Source organism: Parus major, chromosome Z, assembly GCF_001522545.3.
Source record: "Parus major isolate Abel chromosome Z, Parus_major1.1, whole genome shotgun sequence".
Taxonomy (NCBI): Eukaryota; Metazoa; Chordata; class Aves; order Passeriformes; family Paridae; genus Parus; species Parus major.
The window spans coordinates 48,445,526-48,455,805 of NC_031799.1; the positions used below are offsets into that span (position 1 = coordinate 48,445,526).

At 36.0% G+C, this 10,280-nt stretch overlaps 1 protein-coding gene across 3 annotated transcripts in view; it reads left to right on the top strand.

Annotated features, from left to right (window-relative positions):
* Nucleotides 1-10,280, top strand: part of LINGO2 (leucine rich repeat and Ig domain containing 2) — a 485,670-nt gene that overhangs the window by 308,930 nt on the left and 166,460 nt on the right. For all 3 annotated transcript variants that reach the window (XM_015653281.1, XM_033520445.1, XM_033520444.1), the window contains one exon: nucleotides 9,667-9,709. The gene's annotated coding sequence lies outside the window, so the exon portion shown is untranslated. The remainder of the gene's footprint in view (nucleotides 1-9,666; nucleotides 9,710-10,280) is intronic.

Genomic DNA, 10,280 nt, shown 5'->3' on the forward strand with positions numbered 1-10,280 from the left:
GTCACCCTCAAGAGAATATCTGGGAATTAAGTGGGATTTCCTCTCCCCATGGGTACTAGTGCCTAATGCTTTATCCTGAATGAGGCTCTCAGGGCTTGGTAAGGCAACCTTTGTTGTTAATATGATGATGGAGGAGGGAAAAATATGTTTAGTCAAAATTATGTGAGAAGAAACAGAATTTTCTGTTCTTCATTCTGTGCCCATTAAAACGAATATAAAATAGCTTGTTTTCTGAAAAGATTCTGTAACAATAGGCATGAATTAAGGACAGTAAGTAAAAAATAAAGTATTAATTTGGTGCCTGATTTCAGCTCAGTTTGCCTGCTGCAGCCTTTCTTACCAACATAATTTCATATTGTCTTTCTCCTCCCAGGAAAAAAAAAATCTTATATTGTATGCAGCTTTGGTCACTGCAATATAAAAAAGATATAAAGTCGTGAGAGAGTGTCCAAAGGAGAGAAACTAAGATGGTGAAGGGCCTTGAGGTGAAGCCATATGAGGAGTGGCTGAGGTCACTTGGTCTGTTCAGCCTGGAGGAGACTGAGGGGAGACCTCACTGCAGTTACAGCTTCCTTGTGAGGGAAAGAGAAGGGGCAGGCACTGATCTCTGTGGTGACAGTGACAGGACCTGAGGGGACGGCCTGAAGTTGTATCAGAGGAGGTTTAGGTTCGATGTCAGTTCACCCCAGAGGATGGCTGAGTGCTGGAACAGGCTCCCCAGGGAAGTGGTCACAGCACCAGGCCTGACAGAGCTCAAGAAGTGTTTGGACAACACTCTCAGGTACAGGGTGACACTCCTGAGGGTGTGCTGTGCAGGGCCAGGAGCTGGACTCGATCCTTGATGGTCCCTTCTCAATTGATATATTTGAAATATTTTTTAAAAGGAAAATCGGTATATTTGTATAATTGTGTATGAAATTGAAAAGATATGAGGACAGTAAATACATTATTTATTTCTCTTTTGCACTCTTCTGCACTCTAGGATAGTCCATGCTGGCTGCATTTGCAGCCAATCTAAACTGCCTGAAGTCAAGGTATTCTTATTTATATCTTCTGAAGCAAAATGCTATTAGAATGTTATTCATGTTTTCTCAGCAGCTATATTAGGATGAATCCAACTGTACTGAGTTCACCCAAAAAGGAACAGAATTAAAATTGCTGAGGTGTGAATAACCCATACTCATGTTCCTCTTATGTTGATTTGGAGAGATAAGAGGTGGAGAGACTGACCTGAGTCAGCAAAACTATTTACAGTTAGAATGCTTTAAACTTATTATATTGAGGCTGTTAGCCAGCCATCAGTTTGTTGATTTATACATATAAGCAATTACAGCAATGCAAAATTTCAGCTCACACATAATACAGACTTCAGTTCTGAGATCTGTGTTGAAAAAGAAAGCAAGAACATTTATATAGCTTTAGGTTTTTTCCTAAATTAGAGTAAAAAGAGGACTTTGGAACCTCAGAAATTATTGTTGAATGCCATCATTATTCCCTGTTAGTCCTTGCTAATGGCATTCCTAATAATATCTGCTCAAAACCAGTCTCAAGGAACACACAGGTAGGATGTTGATAATCCTTTAAACCAGTAGTTCAATCCTTTGCTGTGGAAATAATTTGAAACATAGCTCTTTCTAAACTCTCTTTAGAGACTAAAGATTTTTTTCTGTTTTTTTTTTTACCAGAAAACCTGTGAGTGACAGAATTATGGTTAGTATAATTGTTATATGCATACTTTGGGAGGGACAATTGAAATATTTTCCCTGCTCATACACACTGCTGAAACAGTTATTCTCATAACCCTCTGCTAGAAGGCATTTTCTTTAACCTGCTTTACGCGCAAGCCAGATGCACCTTAATCCCTCAATTTATTTGTTGTGGTTTTTAACATTGTGTGAGAAGATCCATACTGACAACAAAGTAAGTATTTAGTGATTCTAAATTTTAGTAGTTCTTACAATATTAAAGTAATTATTGGTGCATGTCAAGCCCTGGTTCAACTGAGCAGGATGTATTTCTGACAGAGCTTGTAGAGACAGAATGACAAGATATCCTAGAAACAGCTGCTCTTCGAGGCTTTACTGATCTCTTAAATTATGTAAATTAGTAAGTAAAAGGAATATCTCTCAAATGATACCTCAGTATCTCTTTGAGAGCATTCATATAGCCATAGCAGTCTATTAGTTTGCAACATAAATAGCAGATTTTTCTTCCCATCACAGTGCCCAGAACGCAATCTAAACAGATTACTTGAATTCTGGGATGATGTTAAAGGAGATTAAAAAAGTACTGTGGATTCTTTTTGAATAATTTAAACTGGTCTAGTATGAGGAGTTAGAATAAAGTGTAAATTAAAGGTCAGTAAGGAATCATAAAAATTTGCCACTTCAAGTAACCTTTATTTAACTGCATTTTTGGAACACTTATTTTTGAGTTTCCTATTTTTACTTTCTCCATTTTAGGTTATGTGGGATACTACAGCTTATGGAAGTTTATCTGTTGCCCTGCAATTCCTGATTCAATGATATGTTTTTAATTACAATTAAATTATTCTAGTAAAAGCATTCTCAAAAAAAGTTACCTGAAGAGTATTATGAAAAAGTTTTATAGCTTTTAAATAGGATGCATTTATTATGGCCTTTTGTTGTCCACAATACTACATGAGGAAAAGGTTTTAGAAATTGGTTTGGATTTTATTTTATTTTATTTTATTTTATTTTATTTTATTTTATTTTATTTTATTTTATTTTATTTTATTTTATTTTATTTTATTTTATTTTATTTTANTATTTTATTTTATTTTATTTTATTTTATTTTATTTTATTTTATTTTATTTTATTTTATTTTATTTTATTTTATTTTATTTTATTTTATTTTATTATTTTTTTGAAAATATAAGAAAAGACCAGATGCCATAAGAAACACTTTCCACTAAAGAGCATTGTGCAAGTCCGACTGTAGCAATGAGACCTTGTCGGTAGCACTGTGAGCATCTTCTACCTAGTGCAGCTCCTTCACACAAGCATAGTGCTTACCCCTCTGTGATAGATTGGTATTTAAGAAAACAAAGAGAAACACCTAAAGAAGTTAAAACTGCTGGAGGCTGGTGAGAGTTTTTCTCCCAGCCAACAGCTGTCCATTTCTAAGAATTGACAACAGTTTTGACTATTGAAAAGTGAGATCAACTTGTGAACACCACCTTAAGACCTAAGCCTGGGAATTTCTTTGTCTCTTTGTTTCCTGGCTGTGAAAGGTAACAGAGCTCTGGCCTCCCGTTCCCTCCCCAGCCCCTGCGGCCCGGGCTGGGCTGGGCTGGGCCCAGCGGCTCCCGGCCGGGAGATGGGGCCTGCGGGGCTTGCCCCGGGCTCTGGCCAGGCCAGGCCGGTCCTTGGCTCGGCTGCAGTTTTTGCTGTGACTGAATTCACCAGAGACTGCCGAGTAAAGAAAGGAAAAAAAGCTCTTGACCTGCGGCAGGCTGAGACAGTGACCACACTCTCCAGAGCAGCCATGAAGAATCTTCCATCGCAGACAACTCCAGCTCCTGCTCTGGCAGAGATCACAGAACCATCTACAAAAGCCTGGGCAAGATTTTAACTCTTTCATTACCCAGATGAGACTTGCAGAGTAATCCTTCTTTCCAGAGAAAGAAAAAGAGAGTAATCAACATATAAAGAGACTTTATAAACTATCAGAGACTGTGAAGAAAGGAATTAAACTTCAGAAGAGGAAGAGAATAAAGAGATGCTTTAATAAGCTGAAATACTTTTCTGTTAAAACTATGGAGATGGACAATAGTGTTCTGAAAAACCTCCTTTAATTCATGACAAAGTATATAGGGAGGAATAGAGTAGTTAAAATTGTGGATTTTGAGCAAAAAGTAAAGTACTTGTGATACAGTGAGGTGCTGGAACAGAGAGAAAGAAGTAATAGTTGAAGACTTGCAGCTTTGTAGAGGCAAAGAGAAAACTTCTGTTTCCAGGGAGGCTCACAGAGACAAACGAAGAGAACTTTTACCTTTGAATAACTCATCCTTAAAAATGACATCCCTAGACTCATGACCCATAACACACTTCAGAGTGATGTGAAATGGGAAGAGTGAGCAGATGACAGATTTTCGGGCAGCTGGCATCAGAAAAATAAAAAGCTATGAAGAAAATTAGTTTTCTTGTGAGAAACTCCATAGATTAGCAGAAAAAGACCTGTTTCTCTACAAAGACTGATGAGAAGACTAGCAAGAATTGAGACTGTTTTAAACACCAAAGTTTTCGTCTCTATGTCGTCATGTGAACAAGAGAATGGTTGGGTAGCAGGGGAAAAAAATTTGTGGAAGTTTTATTCTGGTTTTCTTATTCTTATAGTTTTTGTTAATAAACTTTCTTTATTCCTTTTAAGTTATAAGCCTGTTTGCTCTTGTTCTAATCCATATCTCACAGCAAGAAATAAGTAAGTTTTCTAGTAATTTTTTAGTTACTGCTTTAAAACCATGACACCCTCACATTTTGCTGTAAGATCCTTCAGTCTTTCCATGAAGAGCTAAAGCTTATTGTCTGTAAAGGACACCTGCATGCACAAAAGGCCTTTATCCTTCCTGAATGTATTTGCTGTCTAGCTGCTGAAATGCACTGCTACACCTGCACTGCTGAGCAGGGGAGGTAGCTGATTTTATTAAAGTCATAATAACCCTATACACAATATAGAAAGCACAAAACAAATTGGTCTGCTCTTAGTTATTGGAACAAAAATGGGTCTGTTCCTAGGAATTTGGTCCTCTGGTATTGTTTTGTGGCTATGACCCAGGCAAAATTTAAGACAAATTAAGCAAAATTTATGTCACTGTCCTCTCAAAAAATTTCCACAGAACTTCAATTGTTCACAGCAGCATACCACTTTCTGATAAAGCCATGAATTTCAAAAGTTCTACTGTACTCTCATAGACTTGACTTAGCTTCATTTTCTGCTACTATTATGGGTGCTTTTTCAGTTCCATGAGGTCCATTACTCTCATTTTCCATAACCTTGATTTAACTAAGGTAAGTCCTGGCTTTCAGTATTAATGCTGTGATTAACTCAGCAGAAATCCATCAAGGTCTTAGCAGACTCAATTTTCTTGGTGAAAGATGGAATTTTTTAGGTGTAGTGGATGTAGATGAACATAGCATTTTTTTGTTCCATTTAGTAGCGACATGTTAGTTACATTGTTCTCAGCCTTGTGTCAGGAAATGTACATGTTCATATGACAGAGTGTTACTTGAAAGGTCTTTTAAAATATGAGAAGCAGCTGTCAGTGAAGAATGTGACTATGCCACAAAGAATGAAGAAATGGTGGAGGCTTTGTATGGGTAAAGAATGTTGAGGAGCTAATGCCCTTTAAGACAGGACGCTATGAAAAGGGATGTGACGTGACCAGCATGGGAATCTGCTGGTTATGTACCTACCTAAAGCACATTTTGCCATCAGTGCATTCCTTCTGTGGCTGTGATGTTAATTCCTGTCAGAGGGGCCTGGTGATGCATGCTTAACTTAGTGCGAAATTTTCCTGTGGAAAATTCATTGGGGCTGAATAATTTTAATCTTCCCATAGTTGCAAGACTGTACCAGCCTTTGTGTGTGGAAAGTGAATCTCCACTGTTTTTCCTTGAAATAAATACACAAATTTCTGTTTTTCCTTGCTTTTGCAATCTTCATGCTAGACATGATTTTAGATATAAAATGAGGATAAAAATTAATCTGTAATTATATGATCTTATTTGGCATCTAACTCTTGGAAAATAAATCAGTGATTTAATTTCCTTTCAAAATCTTTGTCTATCAGATACAGAACAAGCTTAGTAATTACCTCTTAGTTATTGTGAGATCTGTGCCTTCAGTATTACATTTCTAATTGTTTTTAGCTAAGGAAATTTATTTCTATAGATCACTCAACTGACTATTGCAGGCTGGTATTTCTCCATTGTTTTCAGTGGAGACAGCAAAGTCTAATGTTAAAAGAAATTCGTATTGTCATTCTGGTACATACCATAGGATGCATAAAAAATACTTGCCCGAGTACACAATATATTTTCATTTTATAAGAGACAATTTAGTCAAAAATAAACATATTTGATAAATATTCACAGAACACCCCACTAGAGATCGGTAGCATGCCTGAAACTTCCAAGAGCTTCATCATCAAACTAAAATCAGTTTCATATTATAACTGTGGGTAAGATAAACCCATCCTTTGTGTGGAAATATCATGTTTATGGTCCAGTTAATTGTGCAGGTATAATCTGTATGTTTTCAACCACTAATTCACAGGTCTCTTGTTGGGGAAATTTTGTAGCATGCCTTGAGATGAGTTAAACATAAGCTTGTGCTTAAATAGAGGAGATTTAATGTGAAGTGCATTGGACAGTCTTATCACCATAATCTGTTCCACTTGGAGCATGCAGAGGCACAGCAGGAATGTACACATTCAGTGGTACCAACACCATGAACATCAGCCCAATATTGTATCCATTCTCTATCCCAGCTCTGCTGCCCAAAGGTGGTGTCTGGCCTTTGAGTGCTCAAGTCCATGAGTGATTGTTGCAAGGCAACTCTGTGATGTCCCTCATTCCCAAGGGAAACTTTGCTCCCTTTCAGGGAGTACTGTTGTTCCAATTCTGTCCAGCCAGTTCAACCTTTTCTGCAGTTGGACTTCCTTGTCCCCCATGCCAGATAATTTCTTGGACACAAATTACCAATTCCGAGCAGCTACAGTTTGATTTTCCCCTTCACTCTGCTGTTTATGCACACAGACCCCCTAACTTGACCTCTTTTGCCAGATTTTCAGAGGATCAGCAAAGTGGCAACTTTGTGGCAAAAGGCTGCTCTTCCAGCAGAGAATGAGGGCTTCTTTGAAAGAAGAAGTTCTAGAGTGGGGACGCTAGAACTATATCATCACAACCCTTGGCAGAAATTTCTACCTAGCATAGGCTGTAAATGCTTCACCAACTGAACAGTCATACCCTGGATACTTTCATGATTTATCATACTGCATCTTGTTCTGCCATTGGCACAAAACTGTCTCGACTCCATCACTGATATCATCCTGTTTCAAAGAAATATATGGTCACAACTAGCAGAAATAAAATAAAATAAAAGAAAATCCAGTCCATAGCCCATTGCTCTTTGGAGTAAACTAATCGCACCACCTAGCCTTCTTTTTGTTTTACAAATCACAACTTCTATTTTTGCATTTGAACAAAGTGTGCCAGAAAGTGAATTAATTAGTTTTTGAGATGAAATAAATTGACTAGGTGCGTGAAGTATGTTGGTCTCTTGTGAGATTGTTCTAAGCACAGGAAAGTTTTGGGTTTTTTTTAAATCAATAAAATGTTTCAGTATATATGTTAATGTTAACAAGTGATGTTCCTTAGTGAAATGTAGTGTAGTCATCACTGAAGGATGTCAGCTACTTTCTCATTAGTGATTAAGAGAGCTGATAGTCTTGGCTTCAATGTTGTTGTGTCAACAATCCAAGAAATACATCATTGTCAAAAATACAGTAATTGGAGGATCAAGACTTGTGAGAGCGCTGGTAATCTTTTTTTCTCTATTGACTTCAGCTAAGCACAAACCAAGTTGGCAACTTTTTTAACATTAGCTGTTATATCAGCTGAAGATGAAACCACCATTTCAACCTGAATGACGGAAGAACATTTTGTAGATAATATAATGAAAAAAGAGTTGTGGAATTTTCAAAAAGAACATCTGCAAAAAATTGGGAATACGGACTTAAAATCAGATACCTGTAATATGTACAGCAGAAAGAAAGCTTTACAAGAAGAGGCTTGATAACACTAAGTTCTCTGTTTATGTGGAGTTAGAGACATAGGTATTCTATTAAGTATGAATTACAGCTAAAAAATTCTTCAAAATGCTTTTGAAGAAAAGCATTCTTCAAATGCTTTATTTTCTTCATAGTTGGAGGGTATTTTTTCATACTGTTGCAAAAACTCTCAGTGTTAATCTGGATCATTCAAGTTACTTGAAATTAGTGCATTTGTTTCAGATTTATTTTCAAGACAATTAATTGAAATACACAAATTTTAGCCTTGGGTGGGGTTTTTTCTTGCTTTATTTTGTTTGTTTTTTTTAATATTACTTTTCTGCAACAATACTTACCTAAATTTACTTTTTTGTATCCAAGATAATGCAATTGAAAATGTTTGTCAGAAGTTTCAATGTCTTTAAAATTAAATAAGTTACTGGCATGATGATCTATATGTACAAACATATATTTAATGAGAAAATTATAATTTTGGTACACCAAAAAATCAAACCTTCTTTCTAATAAGACACGTCAGGTTGTTTAAGGTGAGTAAATACACTTTTCCTTGTGCTAGCCAATGAAACAACTGCTGTAGAGACAAGGTTACTCTGATTCTTACACCACTGTGATGGCTTTTACAGAGACCATTTAATGATATGAACATAAAGGAAGTATCTTGAATCATCACCATAAAACTGTGTATTTTGCTATAAAACTATAAACCAGTGAAATTAAGGCAATTAGGATGGTTTTGCTATCTATATTGTAATAAGACAAGTAGAGTAACAGTAGTGTACTTGGACTATAGCTTAATCATATTTCAAGGGGGGCAGCTAAATTCACACTTACAGAAAATTGGATGTGGCAAGTCCAGTATTTTACAAATTAAGATGTTCTCAAAGGGATGGGGAATACACAAATATTTTCAGGCAGTATTTAAAAAAAGTGCCAAAGCTATATAATACATATACAAGTCTGTATAGATTTACAGTAATATAAGTATATACTTACAAATATATGTCTAGGGTAGAACAAAGGATGGCAAGGACACAGTACCATGGAAGTATTCTTCTCTCAGAAAAAAATATGCTGGCATTGTCTGTTTGCCAATGGGATTTTGAAATCTTGAGCTCAAAGTGTAAGATACTTAAATACTATAATTTATTTAATTTTTTGCTGAAATCACTGCACAAGTAGAGCAGCAAAGGACATGTTCCAATGATTCTTCCAAAAGAGAGTACAAGAGAGTGTGAAGCCATTCACATAACATGCAAAACAAAAGTTAGGATGAGAAAAGGCTTATCAAGGTGTTCCTGAGCAAAATAATCTGTCCCCAGTGCTCTGCCTCTAATGCTTTGTCCAATGTGCTGACACTGGTAAACCAAAAGTCCAGTCACTACATTCTCCTTCATTCCAAGAAAGCTAAGTAAGAAGTTGGTGCTTGGTATTTTCTTTCTGTCATCTATGAGATTAGTATTTATTGAACAGTTTATTGGTTAACTGCTGCTGCAATAAACAGTACTGCAGAGGGACTACAAAATATAGTTGATACTTCATAAAATAGTTGCTTTAGAAATATTTCTTGCTAGGCTTCTTAAAAAAAATAATTGGAAATGCAGGAAAGGAAGCTGGTCTGGGGAAGATTGGATAGTACACTGAACCTTCTTCTTGGAAAACTCAAAAAAGGAACTGAGGGACTGAGCAAATTGCACTCATATGTTGAAGGTATCAGGAAATCAGACAGGAGCATGCTGCTAGGTACTAAGGCAGCTTGAAAACTGTGCTAAATAAAAGCTTTCAGAGGACAGGGATTTTTATCCTAAACTGAATTAATTACAATAGTTTTAACAGATTAATTTTATTTTCAAAGGTGCAGTGATTGTCTCCAGGACTTGAACCCACTAAGACTTAAGGTATGTTATTTATAATTTCCATAGTAAAACAACTAGATCTGAGTATGCCTTTTATTACTGTTTGAGTATATGTTGCAAGAGAGTTAAAAATTAAATTATTTTTGGTCTTATGTTTGCAATTCTTAACAATTTTTTTTCTCTATATGGGAAAGTGGGATGTATGTATATTTTGTTCTTTTGGTTGGCAAGTGAGTCACAGGTCATACATGTATCATTCTTAAATAGATGAAATGGCTTTAAAAATTATGACCTGGTAAGTATTGTTCTGTTTTCTGATTTATATTTGTAAATCATGACATCTGAAAGAGAAAGAAAAATACAATCTCTCTATGAGTAAATTAATTTTTTTCTTTACTGAGCCTTCATTTTGATCAATTGTGTATCAAAGGTCATGTTCCTGTAACTCATTATTTGAGAACCTAGTCCTTACATTTTTATAAAATAAGGTGTTAGATCCAACACTGTGGATTGGAAGAAAGGAAAGGGGAAAGGGAAGAAGAATTTACACTCTCAGAAATTAGTTAACAATTGAGATTGAGGCTATGTGAGGCTCTTAACTGGGCTTAAAACA